Below are 11,761 nucleotides of genomic sequence, written 5' to 3'. Positions count from 1 at the left end.
GAAGGGTCTATGGAGTTATGGGATAAAAACAGCAAGAATGGTGACAAAGGTCAGTGTCGGTTTGTACAGGGGTCAAAAGCTAAGTTGCTCCAATTATGATAAAAATGATTGCAAATTACTAGTTGAGTTAACACAGTTTAAAAAATGAATAGTTTGGACCATGTATCATCCTTACTTATCACGTTATGGGGAACATATGTCACATGTCATAGAATCCAATAGATGTAGACCTTATTTGACCTTTACTTTGGAGACCAAACATTCAACACTGTCAAAACTATTCCATTTATTAATCCTATTAGCTCAACCACACACTCTCTGGTCCCCTTTTCAAATATGGGGACCACCACCCCAGTTTGCCCCTCCTTAGGCACTGTCCCAGACCTCAACGCAATGTTGAAGAGACGTCTCATCTAAGACAATCCCTCCACACCCAGAGCCTTCAGCATTTCTGGATGGATCTCATCAACCCCCAGGGCCTTGCCAATGCGGAGTTCTTTGACTACCTCAGTGACTTCCACCAGGGAAATTGATGAAAATCCTCCATCAGCTTCCAGCTCTGTCCCTACTATAGATTGCGCTCTGGTCTAATGCAGGAGTTCCTCAAAGTGTTCCTTCCAGCACCGGATTACATCCTCAGTTGAGGTCAACAGAGTCTCATCTTTACTGTCATCTTGGATGACAGTAAAAATGAGATCATCTACTGACAGCTTGGATGGTTCCCCGTTTTCCCCTCCTGAGGTGCCTCACGGTCCGCCAGAAGCACCTTGGTGCCGACTGAAAGTCCTTCTCCATGGTTGCTCTGAACTCCTCCCACACCCACTGCTTTGCCTCCCCCACAGCAGAGGCTGCTGCCCTATGGGCCTGTCAGTACCTTGCAACTGCCTCTGGAGTCCTCCGAGATAACATATCCCGGAAGGACTCCTTCATTCGGACAGCTTCCCTGACCACCGGTGTCCACCACAGTGTTTGAGGGTTGCCTCCTCTTGAGGCACCTAAGACCTTCAGACCACAGCTCCCCACTGCAGCTTCAGCAATGAAAGCTTTGAACATTGCCCATTCTAGTTCAATGCCCCCAACCACCACAGGAATGCTAGAGAAGCTCTGCTGGAGGTGTGAGTTGAAGATCTGTCAGACAGTGGGCTCCTCCAGACATTCCCAGTTCACCTGCACTATCCGTTTGGGCTTACCAGGTCTGTCCAAAGTCCTCCCCCACCCTCTGATCCAACAAACTCACAGCTCTGCCCCTCTCTTCACCTGAGTGTCCAGAACATGCAGCCTTAAATCAGATGATACGATCACAAAATCGATCATCGATCTTCGGCCTAGGGTGCTCTGGTACCATGTACACTTATGAGCATCCTTATGTTCGAACATGGTGTTCGTTATGGACAGTCCGTGACTAGCACAGAAGTCCAATAACAAACGACCATTCGGGTTTAGATCAGGGAGGCCGTTCCTCCCAATCACACCTCTCCAGGTGTCTCTGTCATTGCCCATGTGTGCGCTGAAGTCCCCCAGCAGAAGAATGGAGTCCTCCACCGGAGCCCCATACAGGACTCCATTCAGAGACTCCAAGAAGGCCAAATACTCCGAAATGCTGTTCGGTGCATACGCACAAACAACAGTCAGAGTGATGAGTATCCCCACACCCACCCGGCGCCTCACCCCCTGGGCAACTCCAGAGAAGAATAAGGTCCAACCCCTATCAAGGAGAGTGGTGCCGGAGCCGAGGCTGTGTGTGGAGGCGAGACCCACACATCTAACTGGTATCACTCCAACTTCTGTACAAGCTCTGGCTCCTTCCCACACAGCGAGGTGACATTCCACACCCCCAGGGCTAGCCCCTGCCAACCGGGTCTGGTCCGTCGCGGCCCTCGACTTTCACTGCCACCCAAAGGACAGTGCACCCGACACCTGTGGTTCCCCCTGCAGGTGGTGAGCCCACAGGGTGGAGATGGAAAGTCCACGTTGCTTTTTCGGCCTGTGCCTGACTGGGCTCTGTGGCAAGCCCAGCCACCAGAAACAATAAAACTTACATGAACACCAAGCTATATACAAATTTCAAAACATTTGAGGCTGCATATACAAATGACTTCAACTACCCATATAATAATAAAATCAAATTCACCCTATTCACCCTACCAAGGAATCATTACACATTATATAAATACCAAGTTTACAAAAAAAAAAAAATTATCAAAAAAAAATTTACCAAAAAAACATTACAAAACAGGGAACATAAAAAATATCCAAAGTCTATCGACAAAATCATCCGCGAGAAGTTTGTGTCCCTGAGGGCGACATCCCTTGCAGAAGAATGGGGTGTTTTTCTGCACTATTCTGGGCACTGTTTCACATTGTCGGTGAAACCAGTCATCGCACAGGTCACCTTGCACCATGAAGCGTTTTGGGTCATGCGGCAATGACAGAAGATGTCAAAATATTCATGGTGTGTGAAGGACTGGTGGGTACGGGGCTTCGGGGCATCAGGGAAGGGGAGCAGGACATCTTGTCTAAAACAGTCAGCGAGATGTTGGCACATCATATGCTGGTCCCAGTCACAGTCTTGTGGCGCAAGGCCGTGGCAAAGAGCAGTGACACATGCAATCGCGAAGAGACCGCAGTCATCCGAGCCAGTCTGTCTCTTTATGTCTGCCCACCGAATACACACATGTGGCTCTCTTGCGTGAATCATGCATGCAATTTGCCTCAAAACCTTATCCCTGGAATCAAGGGGGAGAGAACTGTTCAGAGTCATAAATCATGATCACGTTGTGATCAGCTTGGCCAAGATTGCTCAGGGTGACCCAGTGATTTCCAGATATGTTGAGAACCTGGACGAAGTCTGTGTTCGGCTTGCCAACATTCTGGCTTGCAGCTGGCTCAAAAACACAGACTGCTTGAAATCCACTGATTGCGGGGAAACGTTTGGCTAACATTGCCTGGGCGTGGTCTATCTGCTCATCATCGAGCTAGCTGTCTGTTTGAAGTCTGGAGCAAAGGGCTTCCACATTCTTGATCTTGCTTGCACATTTCGTGATGGGAACGGGGCCTACTTTGCGGGATTTGGGGGCGGTCACACTTGTTATGAAGATGTCAGCTTTTCTTTTGGCTGCTCGCTTTGGGAGATACGCCGGCGAAGATGGGGGCACTTACTGCAATGATGACTTGGCAGGCGGGGGCACTGGAGACTTAGGGGCTGCAGGTGGGGTCACGACAGATGCTGGAGACTCGGGGGCTTGTGAGACTGGGGGGGAATTTTCTGGAGAGTTGTATGGATGATGGTCGCTGACTTTATGGGGTCTTAGCTGGTCATAGGGCACCTTCACTTTAAGGACCTCTCCTCTCTGGCAGCACTTGAGCTGGACTCTCTGGTTTGAATCGATCTCCAGGATGCTGTAAAAAATCAATTTGAACTTAAACATAACACTTTCCAATCTGAACTAAATAATCAATTTTGTTCAGAAATACAAAATAGAAGAAATCCAATAATAAAAATAGTGAAAATGTTACTGTTCAATTAGGCACGAGTGATGAAATTTGCCAAATAAAATAGACTAAAAACACAGTAAATGAACTGGTATTAAAATAATCCAGACACATAATAATTGTATTTTGCAGTGTGACCTAAACATTTATTTCAGGAATACAAAATAGAAGAAATCCAACAATAAAAATCATGAACAAGTTACTGTTAAATTAGAGTAAAAACAGAAGTAAATAGTAAAAATAGTAAACATTTCACTGTATCCTCTTTTTCCAAATAAGTTTCAACACCATACCTGTAGGGACCAGTCCACAAAGGTCCAGTCTTTCCCCCCTTGCGGCTCAGGTTCTTCATTACACGACGAAGGACGGTTGTCTCCAACGCTGAATGTGAAAGATTTTACACCTTTGGGTTTTCGTCGGGCAAAGTGCTCTTTCTGCTTCTCCTGGGTTCTGTCGACATTCTTAAGCACCTGTATCAGATACACACACACACATATATCTTCTTGTTCTATATGTCATCTTGTTCATGGTGCTTAATAAATTATATATATATATATATATATATATATATATATATATATATATATATGTGTATATATATGTGTTATATATATATATATATATATATATATATATATATATATATATATATATATATATATATATATATATATATGTGTATATATATATATATATATATATATATATATATATACACACACACACACACATACAAACATTCAACAGTCACTTACATCTTACAACATTGGTTCTTTCCATTCTCTGGAAGCAGAGGTAGAAATATCTTCCTCAGATTGCAGCTGAACCTTTATGGTAAGTAAAATCAAGTAAACCAAATGTAAAGATTGATAAAACTTTGTCCATGGTGAAATCAATTTCTTTCTTAGCTTTCTTACCTGCTTTATCGTGGAAGACATGATGCTGCTCTTCTCGGCCACCATTTTCTCTATCTCCATGTCATCGACCACTGGCAGCTCAAGAGATGGATCATCAGTGCCGAGCTGACAAAAAAAAGCAGTTTGTTATCGAGAATGAGAAACATATAAACAAGCATTATTGAATAACTGTAAGCATAGTTATTGAGAATGAGAAACACAAAAAAGCATTATTGAATAAGTGTAGGGCATAATCTTTCCAAAAAACATTATTTAGTCTTGGTCATTTAACATGACTGAAAAATGCTTTGACTAGCTGCCTTGTGATAATTTATTCATTGCTGATTTCTCAATGCATCATAGGATATTTTATTACCTCCATAGGGGGGCGAGGGTGGCGACCAAACATCAAAAAGAACGGGGTGTACTTGGTACAGCCTTGTTTCTGGGTGCGAATCGAGTACGCGACTTCTTCCAGGTACGCGTCCCAATCGGACTGGTGGTCATTCACCAGCTTGGCAAGTCGGGCCTTCAGTGTTTGATTCGTCCGCTCGTCCAAGCCATTCGTCTGTGGGTGATACGCACTGGTTACAGATCGCTTGATGTTGAAGACTTTGCAGACCTCGTTGTTTATCTGGGATACGAACTCACGACCCTGGTCAGACAGTTATCTCTGTGGAGCACCCCATCTAAAATGACACAAATAAGCAAAAATCACATTAATACAAAGAAAAATTAAATACACATCTATTCATTTTATAATAATCCTGGACAAGCAAACTTGTATGCATAATATTGATTACCTGTGAACAAATGTCTTGAGATAATTATGCATAAACACAATTCTAGATTTTATAGTAATTCTGGACTAAGCAAATTTTATACATAAAATATTGATTACCTGTAAATAAATGTCTCAAGATAATATTCCATGAACACAAGACTGCTAGAGTGACCAATTTCTAGTAGAGCTAAATATTTGCCGCTTTGACCATTACATTCTCAAACGAGTTTCCATGCACCAGTGGTGGGCACAGATAACCAAAAAAATATCTTCAATAACAGATAATCAGACAACTGAAAAGTTATCTTTGATAAAGATTAAACCGATAAACCACCCAAAAATTTATCGGAAGTTACAGATAACCGATAAATTCCAGTATTGTTTCTAGTATATTTGCAACTACTAATAAACTGAATTTGAGTTTTAACACCACGATCGCTTCTGGAAACATCAAAGCGACAGCAGACCCAAACAATGAGCACGCATGAACATCCTGCCTCCTGCTGGAAGCTCTTATTTACAGCTTACAGTGCAGAGGCAAGCTGAGAACAGTCACCAAGACCAACTCTCTACCAATCACAACGCTCCGGTCAGGCGGAGGTCTTGGAAATAAAGTCATACTGACTTATGGTTTGGTGTATAAATAAAATGAATACTGATAGAATAACTCCATTAATGTTAATTCTGTCATTTGTACAAAGTTAAAATATAACATATCTTTTAATGTTGAATAATGCACTAATTCTGAGGTTTTGTAACAAACACAGACAAATCGCAAAGGATTCTGGGTAAATGTGCCTCTGCTAAACACTGATTGGTTTAGTCATTCACTATGTAAACCAACATGTTAATGTGATGTGTCGTGTGTTGGTGTTTACAGATGTGCTTTTGTAAAATATTACATTTTTTATTTGTAAAAACAGGCATTTTTACGGAGCCCTGGAAGTGTCATCACAACATGTTTTGCATGTGGAGAGAATGTGAGAATGTTCAGATGATTTTTTTTTATTCATGTGAGAATTTTTTGGACTGAGTTTCAGGTTAATCACACGTCCTGCATTGTGTATTGTACATGGACTAACAAGCTGCGTTTAACATCTCACGACCACCTCCTGATTGCTGATCGTATGGTCGAATGAAAATCAAACCTGTTTGATATTATTCTGGTCGGCTGTCGTGAGGGTTTCCTGCTGCTGAGGGGCAACAAGCATCCAACCGCTCGCACTGTGCATGTGCAAACACTGCAGAGCTGTCTCGTAATTTTTTTTTTGTCGTTTTGTTTTTAAAATTTGATATCTCCCATTGAGAGTTTTTGTAAATTAAGTTTGAAAAACTTGTGATTAAAAATATACAGTGTCTGCTCATCTTCAGGACGAATACTGCCATGAACACTACTGGCCAGTAGACAGCAGTAGAGGCCTTGAAATCTTTCCAAAACAAAATTCCAGATAATCCATGTCTGTTGCGACATTTAAGATGCGTGGAATTTAACAAACACAAATACAATAACGTCTATAACCCAGAGAATATATTCACGAGAGTTTTAGGCACTAGAGAAACTGCTGTTGTCCGTGGAGCCTGAACAGAGTGTCTGAAATGCATTTGTCCTGTCATGAATATACTAATCCTACCCATAATGCACTGCTCGGCACAGCATGTCCACACTAAAACCTTAAAAATTAGCACATTACTTTAAAACTAAACATATATCTGTTATTTTCACTTTATAAAACTTCAGACATGACAGTAATTTTAAATAACTTGTCCAAAATTAGTTTGGTTAAAATTGGAACCATAAGTTAAAAATGTATGCCTCTGGATGACTTGGGTGATATTGCCAGTGTATCAGTATGGTGTTAAAGAAAATGATTTTTTTTTCTTAAAAATCATTTTTTTTTCTTTGCCTGCAGAGGATAGTGTAGTTATTCATAGAAGCAGCTGTCTTCTGTTTGCAGAGGGTGGAACCATATATCTGTTAGGAAACTTGTATCAGGTAGGTGCTCAACTGATTTTCAATTTTATCAATCAATCAATCAATCAATTTTTTTATATAGCGCCAAATCACAACAAACAGTTGCCCCAAGGCGCTTTATATTGTAAGGCAAGGCCATACAATAATTATGTAAAACCCCAACGGTCAAAACGACCCCCTGTGAGCAAGCACTTGGCTACAGTGGGAAGGAAAAACTCCCTTTTAACAGGAAGAAACCTCCAGCAGAACCAGGCTCAGGGAGGGGCAGTCTTCTGCTGGGACTGGTTGGGGCTGAGGGAGAGAACCAGGAAAAAGACATGCTGTGGAGGGGAGCAGAGATCGATCACTAATGATTAAATGCAGAGTGGTGCATACAGAGCAAAAAGAGAAAGAAACAGTGCATCATGGGAACCCCCCAGCAGTCTACGTCTATAGCAGCATAACTAAGGGATGGTTCAGGGTCACCTGATCCAGCCCTAACTATAAGCTTTAGCAAAAAGGAAAGTTTTAAGCCTAATCTTAAAAGTAGAGAGGGTGTCTGTCTCCTGATCTGAATTGGGAGCTGGTTCCACAGGAGAGGAGCCTGAAAGCTGAAGGCTCTGCCTCCCATTCTACTCTTACAAACCCTAGGAACTACAAGTAAGCCTGCAGTCTGAGAGCGAAGCGCTCTATTGGGGTGATATGGTACTACGAGGTCCCTAAGATAAGATGGGACCTGATTATTCAAAACCTTATAAGTACGAAGAAGAATTTTAAATTCTATTCTAGAATTAACAGGAAGCCGATGAAGAGAGGCCAATATGGGTGAGATATGCTCTCTCCTTCTAGTCCCCGTCAGTACTCTAGCTGCAGCATTTTGAATTAACTGAAGGCTTTTTAGGGAACTTTTAGGACAACCTGATAATAATGAATTACAATAGTCCAGCCTAGAGGAAATAAATGCATGAATTAGTTTTTCAGCATCACTCTGAGACAAGACCTTTCTGATTTTAGAGATATTGCGTAAATGCAAAAAAGCAGTCCTACATATTTGTTTAATATGCGCTTGAATGACATATCCTGATCAAAAATGACTCCAAGATTTCTCACAGTATTACTAGAGGTCAGGGTAATGCCATCCACAGTAAGGATCTGGTTAGACACCATGTTTCTAAGATTTGTGGGGCCAAGTACAATAACTTCAGTTTTATCTGAGTTTAAAAGCAGGAAATTAGAGGTATCCATGTCTTTATGTCTGTAAGACAATCCTGCAGTTTAGCTAATTGGTGTGTGTCGTCTGGCTTCATGGATAGATAAAGCTGGGTATCATCTGCGTAACAATGAAAATTAAGCAATACCGTCTAATAATACTGCCCTAAGGGAAGCAATATAAAGTGAATAAAATTGGTCCTAGCACAGAACCTTGTGGAACTCCATAATTAACTTTAGTCTGTGAAGAAGATTCCCCATTTACATGAACAAATTGTAATCTATTAGACAAATATGATTCAAACCACCGCAGCGCAGTGCCTTTAATACCTATGGCATGCTCTAATCTCTGTAATAAATTTTATGGTCAACAGTATCAAAGCAGCACTGAGGTCTAACAGAACAAGCACAGAGATGAGTCCACTGTCCGAGGCCATAAGACAGATCATTTGTAACCTTCACTAATGCTGTTTCTGTACTATGATGAATTCTAAAACCTGACTGAAACTCTTCAAATAGACCACTTCCTCTGCAGATGATCAGTTAGCTGTTTACAACTACCCTTTCAAGACTTTTTTGAGAGAAAAGGAAGGTTGGAGATTGGCCTATAATTAGCTAAGATAACTGGGTCATTTTAAAAATGTTTGCTGCTGTTCAGCTTTGTTACTACATTATCTGTCTAAAGCTTATCAGACAAAATTCATCGGAAGATAATTAATCCGATAATGGTTTTTTAAAGTTATCTATAAAGATAATCTGAGAATGAAAACATTATCTTCGATAATTATCTATTATCAGATTATCGGAACTGTGCCCATCACTGCCATGCACACACTGTATAATAATTACCTGCAAACAAATGTCTTCAGACACGCAGCTACACCCTCGGCTGACTTGTTCTTCAGGGGGAAAAAGTCCACAAACTTTGTGTAATAATCTGTGAAGGTGAGCACATACTTGTACAGTGTGTCTGTAGTAGGCAGGGGACCTGAAATACAGAATAGAATAGAATAGAAATTTATGTCTCATATATATATACAATTTGTCAAATTCAAACTATGCAAAAACTATTATTTATAATATGAGAGGGTGTCAACTTATATCTTAGTTCAACTTTACAGTGATGCGAGTTACAACCATTTTTTTTTCATAAATTCACAGATTTTGACAATTTCTATGCTGATCATAATTCTTCGTTGATTATCTATATCAAAAATATTTACCAATGAGATCCATTCCAACGAGTTCGAGTGCCTCACTGACTTTGATGGTTTGTAGCTCGGGGGCTTGGGTCTTGAGCTTCTCAAATCGCTGACACCGATCACATGAAGAAACCTTAAAATATAAATAAACATGCATAAGTACAATAACCTCTCATACTCTGACAAAGTCACATCAACAATTTTCCCAAGTAAAATCAATCCAAATCAGAAGAATACTAATAAACATTGATATTTACATGACGTATCCTAGTTGGTAGTTCCTTTTTTTCCATGCACCTCACTCTGACGCCAATCATATGAGGAGTACAAATTAAACATATGAGCATAATAAATTCTCAAACTTGCACAAAGTAAAATTAGCAATTCTTAAAATAAAATCTTTGAAATGTCTAGAACATACAAATATTTCATTAGAATTTGAAATATATTACCCAGAAACAAGCATGATAATATATAATTTACAACTTAGTTTGTGGAATAAAAAACTAAATCATAAAACTAAATGCTTACATATTCTGGAACATCTTCTTTCATCCCGTTCCACCAATAATACTGGGATATCTTGGCTAAGTGTGTTGACACCACTGTGGCCGCCCATTGGTGATGAATGATACTGCTGGAAGACTCTCGATAACTTCGGCCAACCTCAGTCAGCACTTTCTTCCTGCAGTCTCCCTTTCGGGCCAATGTAGTGCAGCTCTTTTTCTGCAAAGACATAATCATAAATAGAGTGAGACATAATCATAAATTAAAAGCGAAACTAATAATTCTCAATACAAAATCTCTGAAATGTCTATGACATTAAACACTTATTATAAATTAAAATAATTTACCCAGATTACATGAAATTCAATTCATTCTACAATCTAAAGGAAAACAGGCTCATGGCGAAATTATGTCCTTGCGGAGTAGGTAGTCCAGCTCGTATGTGGACAAAGTTGATCAGTGGCAAGTTGGTTGTAGGGGTGCCCGTAAACAACATGAAATAGAAACTGGATTGGACGTCACGTGACTAGCGGCGTGCCACACAGCGGCCATTACTAAGGGTGGAGAGAGCACCTTGGAGCCAGTTAAACAGAATCGAAATGAGGGGGAAAAGGCAGCCAGAGCTTCACCATCAATTGCACCAACTACAAAAACAAAATTCTAGAATACTAAATGAACTGTACAAGAGCCTTAATGTAATTATGTAAAACAAATGTCTATTTTAAAGTCGTTATGTCGTAATTTAATATCAATATACTGAGACTATAACTCAACGCCCCTAAGTTATTTTCACTAAGCTGCGTTCACATGCATACCAAATATGGAAACAAAAATGTTTAAATATATTCATGTCTGTATACTTGCAATTGTTGTTTAATATGATGTGTTCATGGTGGTCACAGGAGGCATTTAAATTTTAACAGTGTGGTGGGGGGATGGAGGAGGAACTTTTTACCCTGACTGAGGGTCAAAAGTCATAAATTCTGAATGGCTTTATATCTACTTGGAATAAATGTTAGTAAAAATCATATATATGTTGTTGTCATTAAAAGACTAGCCAGTAATATTACAGTGGAAAAAGCAGCAAGATAAATGAGTACAATGGCAAGACATACTTCAGGGATTTATATTTTAATACATAAGGATTTTTTGTCCAGGCATGTATGGGTCATTAGAACTTTTAATCAGCTTGAATACAACTACAAGGCTTCATTTATAAAAATCCACTCGAGAATTATGATGAAAGGAAAAAAAAAACATCACAGTAAATGAACAGAATGGCATATTTTCCACACTTTACATAAAACATTTTTTTTATACCCAGACAAGTATGGGTTCATTAGAAAGAGCAATTAAAGGGCTTTAAAACAAGCATCCTTTATTAAAATCTGTTAACAAATAGAGACAATAGAGCGAGAAAAGCAGCACAGTTTGTCATAATTTCCCCAAATGTCTTGCATTCTTACATAAGTTTTTTTTTTTCACCCACACATGCATAGGTTCAATGGAAAGAGCTTTCAAATGGCTTTAAAAAGCCTACATTTATTAAAATCCATTAAAGAAATAGCAACGGCTAGTGCAAAAAAAGCGGTCAGGTTATTACTGATGATCGGCACATCTCCAACCCTTAGTAATGGCGCCTTCCTGTCCCGAGCGACGCTAATAGATTGAGGCGCACACGTCCATTCCAGGTCTATATTTCCATGATAAACAATATGTA

At 40.0% G+C, this 11,761-nt stretch overlaps 1 long non-coding RNA gene across 1 annotated transcript; it reads right to left on the bottom strand.

The window, feature by feature from the left end:
* Positions 1-1,648: 1,648 nt before the first annotated feature.
* LOC117500786 lies at positions 1,649-9,667 on the bottom strand. The gene is made up of 7 exons (XR_004557851.1): positions 9,556-9,667; positions 9,182-9,320; positions 4,765-5,077; positions 4,410-4,514; positions 4,248-4,319; positions 3,786-3,962; positions 1,649-3,399 (listed from the first exon to the last, which is right to left on the bottom strand). It is a non-coding gene; the product is annotated as an uncharacterized LOC117500786 (long non-coding RNA).
* Between the last annotated feature and the right edge of the window lie 2,094 nt (positions 9,668-11,761).

Source organism: Thalassophryne amazonica, chromosome 2 (genome assembly GCF_902500255.1).
Source record: "Thalassophryne amazonica chromosome 2, fThaAma1.1, whole genome shotgun sequence".
NCBI lineage: Eukaryota > Metazoa > Chordata > Actinopteri > Batrachoidiformes > Batrachoididae > Thalassophryne > Thalassophryne amazonica.
This window is presented reverse-complemented; position numbering and strand designations above follow the sequence as displayed.